The 12,138-nt window shown below is 32.8% G+C and overlaps 1 long non-coding RNA gene across 1 annotated transcript in view; it reads left to right on the forward strand.

Annotated features, from left to right (window-relative positions):
- The window catches only part of LOC125964684 (uncharacterized), an 83,615-nt gene extending 73,637 nt beyond the window's left edge, over positions 1-9,978 (forward strand). The window contains exon 5 of the long non-coding RNA XR_007477923.1: positions 9,808-9,978. This is a non-coding gene — a long non-coding RNA (uncharacterized LOC125964684). The remainder of the gene's footprint in view (positions 1-9,807) is intronic.
- The last annotated feature ends 2,160 nt before the right edge of the window (positions 9,979-12,138 follow it).

Here is a 12,138-nt window from a genome sequence, read left to right on the forward strand (position 1 = left end):
AAAATTTAAAAAGAAAAAGATTTCCTTGTGATGAGAACTCTTAGGATTTACTCTCTTAACAGTTTTCATATATAATATAAACAATGTTAATTATATAAATCATGTTGTACATTACATCCCTAGTCCTTATTTATCATATAACTGAAAGTTTGTACCTTTTGACCATTTTTATTCAATTCCCTCAAGCACAATTTTTGAAACGACTATTCTTTCCATCATTGTATCGTCTTGCCCTCCTTATGGAATATCAGTTGATAATACATGTAGTGGTTCAGCTAAGATTCTCAATTCTACATGACTTTCCCTATGCTAGGATCACACAGTCTTGATTACTGTAAATTGTAACTAACTTTTACATCTAAGTAAATTTTGAAATGGTAAAGTGTGAGTCAACCAAATGTATTCTTATTTAAGTTCTTTTTTGGCTACTCTGGTTCACCTACATTTCTAGATGAATTTCAGGATCAGCTTGTCAATTACTGCAAAATAAAAACTGGGATTTTGATAGGGATCACATGAGTTCTACAGATCAATTTTGAGAGGGTTGTCACCTTAATATGAAATCCTCTGATCCATAAACATGGAAAGTTTAGTCATTTATTTAGATTTCCATTAACATCTTGCTACAGTGTCTTGTGGTTTGCAGAGTGAAAACCTTGCACTTTTTTGGTTAAATTTCATAATTGTTTTATTTACTTTAGGTGCTATTTTAAATGGAATTGCTTTACTTCATTTTCATATTATTATATGTGAGTGTATATAAATACCATTGATTTTTGCATATTGATCTTGTATATTATAGCATTGTAGAACTTGTTTATTAGCGTTAGTAGGGGTTTTTTTTTGTGTGTGTGTATTCCTTTGGATTTACTCTATATAAGATGATATCCTCAATGGAGAGTGCTAGTTTAAATTTTTCCTTTTATCTTGATGCTTTTTATTTCTTATTTTTGCCTAATTCCTCCCTACAACCTCCAGTAGAATGTTGAATAGAAATGGCAAGAAGGTCTTCATGTTTCTCCTTATCTTATTTCACCATTAAGTAGCATATTAGTTGTGGCTTCTTTGTTTGTTTTTGTAGATGCTTGTTGTCAAGTTGAGGAAGTTCTTTTCCATTCCTAATTTTTTTTTTTTTTTTTTTTGCGGTACGCGGGCCTCACTGTTGTGGCCTCTCCAGTTGCAGAGCATAGGCTCCAGACACGCAGGCTCAGTGGCCATGGCTCACGGGCCTAGCCGCTCCGCGGCATGTGGGATCTTCCCGGACCGGGGCACGAACCCGTGTCCCCTGCAGCGGCAGGCGGACTCTCAACCACTGCGCCAGCAGGGAAGCCCTCCATTCCTAATTTTTTACATGTCTATCTTAACGGATGTTAGATTTCTCTAGTGCATTTATCTCTTGAGATGATCATGTGTTTTTTTATGTGCTTTATTCTCTTATATTTTATTATACTTCTAATATAATATTTTATATTACATTGATGATTTGGAAATGTTAACCCAAGCTTTTATTCCTGACATAAAATCCTAACTTGGTAAGGTTTTATAATCCTTTTTATATTTTGCTAGGTTTGGTTTTCTAGGTTTGATTTTTTTAAGATTTCTAGTCTTTTTGTAAGGAATATTGGCCTGCAGTTTTGTTTTGTTTTGTTTTACTCTTGTGATATCTTGTTTTGGTATCACAGTAATAATGTCTGCACACAAAGAGTTTTTTTAATAGTTTGTGAAGAATTGATGTTAATTCTTTTTTAAAGTTTAATAGAACTCACCAATTAAGCCATCTGGGTTTTCTTTGTGCAGATAAGCATGAAGCAAGTGCTGAAAAATAGTTCACTGGGCCTGGTTGAGAAATGTTAGCAGGAAAATAATACCAATAATAGCTAAAGCATTGTATTAATTATCTATTGCTACATACCCAGTTAACCTGAAAACTTGATTGCTTAAAACAATAAACTTTCATTGTCTTACATTTTCTATCAATCAGTCATTTAAAAACAGCTTGGCTGGGTGTATGCATGGCTTCCTCCAATCAGAATATTGACAGAATGCCTCAGTTCTTTATTGGGTCCTGACATGAGGCTTTAGATCCTGGCCATTTGGGTCCTGCTGTAGGGTTGCCTGATTGTCCTCTTAACACAGCAGCTGGCTTCCCCCAGAGCAAGTGATCCAAAAAAGACAGAGATGAAAGCTACAATATCTCACGACCTAGCCTAAGAAACCGGAATTTGTCATTTCTACAAACCTGCTCACTAGAAACAAATCACTGATTCTGGCTCTACTCAAGGGTTGGGGAATTAGGTTCTACCCCAAGTGTCAAAGGATAATCAAATAATTTGAGTACATATTTTTTAAACCACTACACCTGTATTAAGCACCTGTTATGAGTCAGACATTTTTGAGCATCTTACCCTATAGTAACTTATTTAATCTTCACAAAATTCCTGTATTTAGATGTTAAAACTAGTTTAATTTTTCATATGGGGAGTCTTTCGAGAATATAATTAATTTTCAAAGTCACACAGGAACATCAAAGGTGCCAGGCAATCTGGCACCTGACCCTATGTGTTCACTATTCAACCTCTTAAAGGTAACATCACCAAGTTTGCCTTCTAAGGCAAGAAAACTGTTAACAATGTCTATGTACATGAATCGTCTACACACAGTGGGACATGCAGTGTCAGAGAAAGGAGGGCTACAGGTTCATTTGCATACAGTCACAGAGCATTACTCTATACACTGTTTATAAATTCTAGAAAGTTCAAGACTGTCCATAATTTAATTAAGGAGGATGACCTTTCTAATATTCATACAAACTTGGTTTTCATTGGTCAACAAAGAGACAGATCTGAATCTGACTCTGGCTTCAAGACTTTAAGACGTACAGCTGAGTAAAATTGAGATTTGCACAGATTATCAGTCATTCTCATATTTGTCATACATTTGAGGAAGCAGCCCCAACCATTTAAGAGGCAAAGGGAGACAATTTTGTCTCACTTGTAAATGAAAGAGTGTATAAACCAAGGTCTTCAGGACATGAAGAAATCTGAAAACAGTATTTCTACATAATAGATAATTGAATTTCAAAGCATATAAATCTGTGAACAGAATATGAGCCTCTTAGAAATTTGTTTGTGGTTTGACTGTCAGCTCAGATTTGTAAGGCATTCTTCTTTGAAGACATGGTTTTTACTAAGAATTTTTCTATTCATTCAAACTCTTCTGGTTTTGAATTGAAATGAGTCTCTGTTATGAAAATGAAGTGTCATAATTTTTAATCAGTAGAGATCACCTCTGGTGCTGATCTAATAAAGGCTATGAAGAAGACAGGAAGGATAACAAAAGAGCAAGCATAAAAGTCCAGACAATATTTTAAGGGCTGCAATTTAAGCTTTGAATGCAACAGAAATCTCTTTCTACTTGTCATTCCATATTCCAAAAGCATTTGCCTTTGCAAAAGAAGTGAAATTTGCAGCGTTAGCAGTTGGGATAATGGCACATCAGTAACAAATTTGTTCTACTTATTAATCTTCATTAGGCTTTCCATAATCTATTGATTGTAATAATAATAATAAACATAATTATTAGAAAATTTTTACATCATCAATGGGGAGGAAAGCAAAGCAATATATTGTCTATTACTAAGGATCATAATTTCACTTATACTAAATAGAAAAAAAATATTTTTATTAAAAAAAAGGAACAAAGAGCAGTGAGATTAGTGGTATAAAGCATGGACGTTAGAGCACAGGGACACAGGATAAAATTTTCAGTATCAAGGCAGTTATATAAATACTAGAGGTGCAATTGTTGGATCTTGAGGTTAGACTTGTTTAGTTTTGGAAAAAACTGCCAAACTGTCTTCCAAAATGGCTGTACATGCATTCCACCAGCAAGGAAGGAGAGTTCCTGTTGTCACTCGCCCTCCAGCTATCTGCGTGGTCATATTTTGGAGTTTAGCTATTCTAATAGGTGTGCAGTGCTATCTCATTGTTGTTTTAATTTGTAATTCCCTAATTATATATAATGATGAGCATATTTTTGTATGCATATTTATTATCAAACTAAAACTAGGATGTAATTATGTACAACAGCGCTACTCACTATGGCTAAACCTTAAAGAAATCAGAATGTCCTTGAGTAGGGCTTCCCTGGTGGAGCAGTGGTTGAGAGTCCATCTGCCGATGCAGGGGACACGGGTTCGTGCCCGGTCTGGGAAGATCCTCGCATGCCGCGGAGCAGCTGGGCCCGTGAGCCATGGCCGCTGAGCCTGCGTGTCCGGAGCACCGCAACGGGAGAGGCCACAACAGTGAGAGGCCCGCGTACCGCAAAAAAAAAAAACAACAACTATGTGACATTAGGAAGCAGATTTTAGCCAAAATCATGGAGCTGACATTGCCAGAATTATATATGTAATTTTAAACTATAATAAAACTCTAATATATATGTAAATATATATATCCATAAATAAACTATTATAGCATATAGTATAAAGACTGTATGCTATTATTTTAAATGCTAGGCTAAAAATGATTTAAATCATAGTTCAAGCATCAAGAACAATGCAAAACAAGTCACCCTTGTCTAAAATGTTATCAAGGTCCAACTGAATATATTCTAATTAGACATATTTATGGCTAAGAGCCAATTATTCTCAAAACTTTAGTAGTTTTTCACCAATGACATCATAATTTGTTATTTTTCCATCAGTTACTAGCTATGTTAATGTGGACACACAAAAGATTTAAAGGGCCAACCATATTTGTTGACATTGTTTGCACTAGTAAATCTAACCTAATTAATAGAATTTATGAAAATATATAATACAAGCTTCATAGAATAAATATTGTGTTATATTCTAACATATAAAATTGCAATTACTCCTTTTATAACGTGTATTAAAATAAGATGAAAAATCATTGATATAAAATTAAAATATTAATACAATATTTAAAATAAAATAAAATATGCCATAGCAGAATTAGACATAACATTAAAATGTGAGTGCATGTTGTGTTCTTTATTAAATTATTTTTATACTCTCCATCATTGTATTTGTAGCAGAAGATTATCCAAATTTAAACTAATTGAAAAACTAAAGAATGACAAATGGCAACAATTCTGGGCAGAATCAGCCAATTCAATGTGGAGATGCAATGAGAATTATTTAAACTCATTTATGATTCTGCTTATGAGATCATGACGAAGACCATGTTAGATATATCTGTTTTGAAGAGATATTTCTTTTGTATGTGAGCCTATTTTGTCTTAAATTTGAAGTTTAAATTACTGTATTCAGTACATTTTTATCTATGCAGTATCATTTTGCCAGTAAAATATATACACACACATATATATGCACCTATAAAGCATGATCTGTTGTATATGAAAAAATGTGTAAGAATGTGTGAGATTTTACCAGTTACTTTATAGTTTTCAGTCTCAGATTTTGTTGCATGACTCAGAACTACTAGTTTTATCCTTAAACATATTTATAATGGTTAATATTTATATTCATAGTTTTAAAAATTCACATTAAAATTTTTTAAATAACAGTAAAATTATGAAATAATATAAAAATATTTAGAAAGTAGAATTGCAATTTAGAATTGTTAGGATCATAATCATGGGTTCCAAAGTGTGCAAGAAAAGATACTAAGTTCTGTTTCGTCTTTTCTTCATCTTAATGAAGCCAATAATACCTATTTCATAGAGTTACTTAAAAATTAAACATATATTTGGCCATTTATCAGTATCATCATAATTGATCAAAAATATTAGTTCTCTTAGGTATTATTTTTAATTGAAAAATGAATGACAAAACAAATTTTAAAATGTTTAAGATGGTGCAGAGTAAATTCCAAAAGTAATAAAACTTACATTTAAAAATTTGGATGGAAGAAAATACCTATATGTATATGTATACTGGAATCACTTTGCTGTACACCTGAAACTAACACAACATAGTAAATCAACTATACTCCACTATAAAATAAAAAATAAAATGAGTGGGCTTTTAGCTTGCCTAAAAAAAAAAAAAACTGGATGGAAAAACATGAAAATACAATCTTGTTAATCTCTAAAGATAAATGTAATTATTTCTTCTGTAAACTTGTCTACAGAGTTCAGACTTCCTCTAATGAGTATGTGGCTCTATTAAAACTGTAACCTGCAGAAAAAGATAGCAAATGAATGAGAAACAAAAGAAAATGGAAGTGTGGAGAAAAAGATCTAGGGATAATCTTTGGGGCAATTCTTAGACTAGCCTGAATTTACCTGTGTACTCTGTGAACTGGGTGCATTGTCATTTGTAGAAATTACTGTAAATATTATAAAAGTTTTAAAATAAGATTCTAGCAAAGATTTTCTGCTTAGCTCATTAAAAATAATGTATTGAGTGCTACGTTCCCCCCAATTAAAAGGTTTTTATAAAGACAGCCTTTTTAGGTATACAGAGGTGAGAGAACATAAGAAAATAATGTAAGGTCTTTGAACATCTTGAATTTTCTTCTGAGAAGTTATTGCCATAATTTTAGACCCTCATCCCATCCACCCCAAATCACACATAACTTACCTGCTTACATCTTTACTACCTTTCAGTTCTTAGTATAAATATACTTCCTTGGCATGTCCTCCTCCTCCTCCAAGATTAAATTAGGACCTCCGTGAATATTTTTTGTTGTCTGTTCATTTGTTTGCCTGTGTGCTTCATTATGTGCATTTTGCACCCTCCATTTTCTACTGCTTTTCAAAACACTAATTATTGTCAGTGCTCACATTGGGCTGTAGCCATGAGGGCATCATCTTACTACTCTTGCATCTGATCTTCTGTACGTAACATAATTCCTGGAACATAATAGATGAGCCATGATATTTATTTCATCATTACATAAATGAAATCAATGCATTTCTCTGTGACAAACAGTGTTCAGCATAATTTTCAGTGCTTATTTTCCATTTGCATATCTTCTTTGGTGCAGTGTCTGTTCAGACAGTTTGACCATTTCTCTTGAGCTGTTTGCTTTCTTTTAATTTTGTTTTGAGAATTCTTTATTATTCTGGATACCTGTGTGTTATCAGATATGTGATTTGCAAATATTCTCCCATTTGGGGGCTTGTCCTTTTTGTTCTCCTACTAGTGTCTTTACAATGAGCATAGATTCCAAATTCTGAGAAGTCCAATATACCATTTTTTTGTTTTAATACATTGTTTCAGTGCCTTATTTAAGAAATATTTGCCTTACTCAAGACATAAACATTTCATTCTATGTTTTCTCATAGAAGTTTTATAGTTTTAGGTTTACATTTAATTTATAATCCACTTTTTTTTTTTCCATATGGTATGAGGTCATATGGATATCCAATTGTTTCAGAACTACTTGTTGACAAGCCATTCTTTTGCTTTCTCCACTGAGTTGCCTTTGCACCTTTGTAGATAATCAACAGACAATATACATCTCTGGGTCTATTTCTGTATTCTGTGTTCTGTTCCATTGATCTATTGCCTGTCTTCTTGCCTATACCACACTGCCTTGATGACTGTAGTTTTATCGTAAGTCTTGAAGTCTGGTAGAATCAGTCCTCTGACTTTGTTTTCCCCCTTCAATCTTGTGTTGTCTACATTGGATCCTTTGTCTCTCCTTATAAACTTTAGAATCATTTTGTTGATATCCACAAAATAACTTGCTGGGATTTTGTTTGGAATTGTGTTAAGTATATATATCAGGTTGGGGAAAACTGAAATCTTGACAGTAATGAGTCTTTCTATGCATGGTACTTAGATTATCTCTCCACTTATTTAGACCTTCTTGATTTCTTACATCACATCTTTATGGTTTTTTTCATATAGATCTTATACATTTTTTTGTTAGATATATACCAAAGTATTTCATATTTGGTACTAATGTAAATGATATATATTTTTAAAATTTTAAATAACCTTTCATTGCTGCTATATAAAAGCAATTGACTTTTTTGTATTAATCTCATATCCTGCAACCTTGCTATAATTGCATATTACTTTCAGAAATTTTTTTTTTTTGGTGTTGATTCCTTAGAATTTTCTACATATACAGCAGTGTCATCTGAGAACAAAGACCATTTTATTTCTTCCTTCCCAATCTGTATATCTCTTACGCATTATCTAAGACTTCTAGTACAATGTTGGACATTATGTGTGAAAGCACACATCCTTACATTTTTCCTGATCATATTGGGAAACCATCTAGTTTCTCATGTTAAATATGGTGCAAGCTGTTATGGGCTTTATAGATGTCCTTTGTCAAGTTGAGAAAATTCTCCTCTATTCCCTGTTTTCTGAGAGATTTTATTACAGGTAGGTGTTGGCCTTTCTCAAATGCTTTTTCTGCATTTATGGATATGATCATGTAATTTTTCTTCTTTAGGCTGTTGATGATGGATAACATTAATTAATTTTTGAATGTTGAACCAATCTTGCAAACCTGGAATAAATCCCACTTGGCTGTTGCTTATAATTTTTTTATACATCGTTCGATTTTATTTGCTATTATTGTGTTAAGGATTTGTATATCAGTGTTCATGAGAGATGTTAGTCTGTAGTTTTTTGCTCTTGTGATGTCACTGTCTGGGTTTGGTATTAAGGTAATGCTTACTCATACAGTGAGTTAGGAAGTATTCCCTCTGCCTCTATTTTCTGGAAGAGATTGTATAAAATTAATTTCTTCCTTAAATATTTGTTAGAATTCACCAGTGAGCACTGATACTTTCTGTTTTAAAAGTTTATTAATTATTGATTCAATTTATTTAATCATTGTAGGCCTATGTAGTTTATTCTGCCTGTGTGGGTTTTGGTAGCTGTGTCTTTAAAGAAATTGGTCCATGTTGTCTATGTTGTTAAATTTGTGGACACAGAGTTGTTCATAATATTCCTTTACTATCCTTTCAATGTCAACAGAATCAGTAGTAATAGCTCCTCTTTCATTTCCAGTACTAGTAATTTGTGCCTTCTCTCTTTTTTCTCTTTTGTATCAGTTTCAGTTGATTTGTATTTTCTCATTATTCTTATTTGTCTTTTCATGCTTCTTTGTATTACTGTTTATGTCATATTTTGTTTCATATGTCATATGTTATTTGTTTCAAATACCAGTCATTGTGAAGTTTCTCTTATTAAGTGCTGGGTATTTCCAAGTTGCTATTAATATCCTTGATGTTTATTCTTAATGAGGTTAAGTTACTTGAAAACAATTTGATCTTTTGGGATGTTGATTTTTAAACTGTGTTAAGTGGGATTATCATGGTGTTTAGACTGGATGTTAATTTTCCCCCACTATGGACTACTCTTCCAGGTGAGGTTTTCCTCCCTAGTTTGTGGGATTAGGCATTAATCCCTTTCCTGTGTGAGTTCTGATGATTTTTCTTTCTAATCCCTTTTAGGTGCTATTTCCCAGGCCTCTTATAGCTTCCTTGAACTATTCATGTATGGATCAGTACTCAGCTGAATAAACCAGGAGAAACTTCTACATATTTCCAGAGTTTCCTCCAGTATTCTGGAGTGCCTATAAACTCTAAGTGCCTGAGGTTCTCAGCCTCTGATCTGTCTGCCTGGTTTTGCCTTGGTTCCATTCCCTTGTGCCTTGGTCTGGAAACTCTCTCTAGGCAGTTTTCTGGAGGCAATCAGAGTTATCACCTCATCTTTTTTCCCCATATTTTAGGGATTAGCCTGATATCCACTGTCTTGAGCATCTTTGTTTTATAAATTTATCTTTTTTTTTTTTTTTTTTTTTGGCCATTCCAGATAAGGTGAATCTGTTTTCTATTTATCCTTCTTGGCAGAGAACAGATATCAGTAACAGGATCAGTATTACCTTGAATGTGAGTGACAGAAATTTCATTCAACCACAATAGCTTATGAGGATAATGAATTAATTCATGAAATCCAAAAAGTCATTGAACACAGCTTCAGATAAGGACACAAGTTCTCCTGTACATCAAGAACACTTGAACTTTGAACAATTTCTGTCTGCTATTTCCAATTTCTGCTTCTCATTCTCTTTCACTGTGGGCCACGTTGTCTCCTCATGGTAGGCCATTTGGCCACAAAGATTTATGTGATTTATGTCTACAGCTATTGAATATTAAAATTAAAGGGGAAGTGTTTTGATGCTTTCTGTGGAGAGACACATTGGCACCACTTGTTTCACTTTTCCCCACTAGCTTCTTTAATTGTAGTAGGAAGACTGAGCATCACTATGTGTGTCTGGGGTGGTGGGAGTGGGTGGGTAGAGACTGCCATCAGGAAAAAAGATTGTGGTTCAGACCATCCTACAACTGTGCCTTAAAACTTAATAATGTCACACCAATAGTCATATAATGAAAATACAGCAATATTCCTCTAATTGATATTATGGTGAAATTTTGACTTTTATCAGGAAAATAATATACCCAATAGAGTCTGTGTTGAGTATTTAAGTTTTGTATCTGTTGGTCAAAATTAAACATTGCTTTTATAGAGCAGACATCTTCTCTTTGAAGTACAATAAAATCTTAGAGACTCAAGTTTTAAGTTTCTTGGACACAGAGCATTTTAACACTCAGAGAAGTTTACCATTGTTATTATAATCTTTCTGATGTTTTCTTCTTCAACTTGTCTTTTCTTTGTCACTTTTAATTTCCATCATCCATACCTGTAACGCTTATTTTTCTTTTGTTATTTTCTGAGACACAGAAGTACAAATAATACATATATGGATTATGACAAAATGGCAACTATCTAGCAGTACTCTGGAAATACTCTAATATTATTTAGATTAATGTAGATATAGGGACTAAAGTTTTGTTTAAAAAATCAACTTGAAAATCACTGTTAGTGTCAGAGACACTGAGATAATTTTTATCAGTGTCATGTTTGGAAGTCAGTGATGCATTTCTTTTTCTTCATCTGATAGGGATATAGAGCTATCAAATGTCAATCACTAAATCAGAGAGGAGACTTTTTGATGGAGGAAAGGTGATGATTATTACTTTTTCAAAGTGAGCGATTTACTATATTCTTGGATGCATTTCATTCAAACATATGAAAGGAATTCAGCCCCCATACCCTGCTAAAAACGTCTCTCTGGAAAAATCAGGTTTTAGTTTTACATTTAAAAAGAAATTTTGAAAAGTAAGACACTTGTGAACTTTCGCTACTATTATTTTCTTAGGGGTTAATTTTTTATGTGATCAGATAATAGGTATCTCAGATATAGTAATATAAAAAAACAAAGTTTAGGCATTATGAATAATAGTATGAAGAAGTGGAAGATGATGTTATTCTTGTACAATTATAAATAATGCATGCCAGATTTACCATTCACGGGAGAACCTGTTAGTTGATGAGTTTAGATAGTTAGGCTAGGGCCAGACAGAGAAAGCATTTTTACATGACACTCAATTATTTAGATAGAAGCTTTGAATCCACTGAGAACAACAGCAAGATTTATGGAGAGATGTACCATAATTTGTAGGATATTATTTTCTCTTAATTAAGGATAAAATGTTATTTAATGAAACAACTGATTTTCCAGAATAAAAATATTTTTGAATGTTGAACTCCCTCATGTTAAACATTACTAAGTCATTAACTCCCTACTTCTTTAGATTTCTTATTCAAATAGAAAATAAATTACAAATGAAAATGGAGTTAGGTGAAATTATGGCCATCATAACTTTTTACAATTAAATATGAGTGTTTTTTACTACTGCATATTGTTGTCAGTTACTCAAGTGCTATTTGTCTTTGCTTTATTTTGTCCTTAGAGAGGTAGAAGGGAACTCAAAAGTTTGTTATTATTTATGCCATCATTTGTTTATTTCCTTTTTAATGACATCCACTGAGTTTGATTAAACTTTAATCCAACTTCAGTTTTGCAATATATAGTATTTAATTATCAAAAGGCACGCTTTAGCATTTTCTTTGTCTTGTTTTGAAAAGTTGAGATATTGTGTAAGGTTTTCTGAATTTCTACTCATTGGCTACCCTAACAAATTCAGTTTTGACTATTAAATTATATTGTGCTTCTTACTGTTTGAAAACCTCTGAATAACAGTGGGCCAGATGTTGTTGCCTGATTAGATACCAAGATATTTTAATCACCAGCTGTAGCATTATAAACCTCCTCTTTT

The sequence above is a fragment of the Orcinus orca genome, chromosome 6 (assembly GCF_937001465.1).
Source record: "Orcinus orca chromosome 6, mOrcOrc1.1, whole genome shotgun sequence".
Lineage (NCBI taxonomy): Eukaryota > Metazoa > Chordata > Mammalia > Artiodactyla > Delphinidae > Orcinus > Orcinus orca.